Consider the following 2281-nt stretch of genomic DNA (forward strand, 5'->3'; position numbering starts at 1 on the left):
GGCCTGGCCTCTCCTGCTACCAGACCGACGCTGCTGGGTCCCGGCCTCTGCCGCAGACGGACCAGCACTGCTGGGGCCCGGCCTCTTCCTCCGCTGCCTTAAAAATTAATGAAATTAGTTTGGTGTGGTTTAGAGCTACTTTGATTGATAAGACACTCAAACATTTTAAGATTGCTGTTCCTAAGAAGCATCAACTGATGTGAACCATGCCTCCTTAACAGGAGCTCTCTGAAGACATATACTTAGTTGATCTGCATATGGCTGGAAGATGATCTGCATATGGCTGGAAAGGGATACAAAGCAATCTCAAAGTGTTTAGGTATCCTTCAGTCGACAGTTAGACAAATTGTCTATAAATGGAGACAGTTTAGTACTGTGGCTACTCTTACTAGAACTGGGCGCCCAGCCAAGATGACTCCCAAGGCACAACGCAGAATCCTCATTAAAGTAAAGAAGAACCCATGAGTAACAGCTAAAGGCTTGAAAACATCACTGGAACTGGCAAATGTCTATGGTACATACAAACATGGCACAACACCACGGAAAAAGCAGCTGCTCTGTAAAAAAATTTACAAAAAATTGCTACACACCTGGAGTTTGCCAAAGAGCACCTAGGCAAACCGCAACGCTTTTAGGAAAATGTTTTGTGGACTAATGAAATATAAGTTGAATTGTTTTGGAAGAATACTCAGTACTATGTACTATGTATGGCGCAAAAAGGGCACATTAAATCATCACCCCAATGGTGAAGTGTGGTGCAACATCATGATTTTGGCTTGCTTCGCTGCCTCAGGGCCTAGACCACTTGGTATCATCAAAGGGGAAAATTAATTTTCAAGATTACCAATATATTCTACAGTATAATGTGAGGGTGGCTGTCCGCCATCTGAAGCTAAGTAGAAGTTGGAACAATGACCCTAAGCATCAAAGTAAATCCACCACAGACTGACTTCAGAAAAATAAAATGCGCCTTTTGGAGTGGCCCAGACATTAACTCGATAGAGATGCTGTGGAATGACCTCAATAGAGCCATTCAGACCAGACATCTACAAATGTGTCTGAGCTGATGCAGTTTTGTAAAGAGAAATAGTCAAAATTTCCCCCTAAATGTTGAGCAGGTCTGATCCAGCGCTACCGTAAGTTGATCAGTATGTGCCAGAGAGGGTGTGGAGGATATGACAGTGGGCAATAAGTGCAGAAGAGGAGTGCATAGGGTATGATGGTGGGAAGCACAGTTACCTTTTGACTCCTAAAAGGTGGCTACTGATCTTTCCATAATTAGCAACAAAATAAACAAAAAGTATGATTCTAACTATACAGATAACAAAAAGCAGAGAAAAATGTGCAAATGAGTAAGAGTGCCACAAAAGTATGAAAGGTCCGGCAAAACTTTAATGACTGTAGAGCAGTTATATAAATGGTTCATAAAAAGACAGCCAATGTACTTCAGGCTTCAACAAATCCCCCTTCATCAGGACTAAGAAATAAAATAACAAAAATAAATGTATATAAATATATGTATATAATTGTTTGTGACTAGGAAAGTTCATATTATGAACAACAATGTATATGTTATGACCACCCACCTAATATTGAATAGTTCCCATTTTGCTGCCAAAAAAGCCCTGACCCATCAAGGCATGGAGTTCACTACACCTCTGAAGGTATGCTGTGGTATCTGGCACCAAGCCATCAGTGGCAGATCCACATGAGGAGTGGACACAAAGCCAAATGGGAGGGCCACAAACTGATAACATTCTTTTACAACAATATTCAATCGTTGATGACTGTGACAGATAGCATGCAGGTAAACACCTATGACAGCTGGCTCCTCCCCTGCACTGCCAGCCCAGCCTCCAGTGACAGCTGATAGCTGCCTCCGCCCCCACACCGCCGCTCTCCTAATCTTTCACTGGAGGCTTAGCAGGAGGAGAGCTCAGCTTCTTGTGACAGCAATGACAGCTGTCTCAGCCCACACACCACCGCTCTCCTAATCTGTCACAGGAGGCTGAGAGGAGAGAGACGCCGACCGGTCACAGCGCTCTCCTCCCTCGCACCGCTTGGCCTCCTGACAATTTCAGTGCATCCCTAGCTAGAAGTCCCTGAACTGCGAAGAGAAGATCGACCAGGCATTGAAACGTGAGAGATTAAGATGCACCCGAATGAAAAAAAATATACAATTCTAAGTAATGCAAATTTTGCGGAAATGAGCTGAGAGGTGTTCGACAATGTCCACCCCCCCCCCCCAAAAAAAAGTGGGGGGTTTTCCTAAAAATTCATA

The sequence above is a fragment of the Nanorana parkeri genome, unplaced genomic scaffold (assembly GCF_000935625.1).
Source record: "Nanorana parkeri isolate BGI_ZX_2015 unplaced genomic scaffold, ASM93562v1 scaffold77, whole genome shotgun sequence".
Lineage (NCBI taxonomy): Eukaryota > Metazoa > Chordata > Amphibia > Anura > Dicroglossidae > Nanorana > Nanorana parkeri.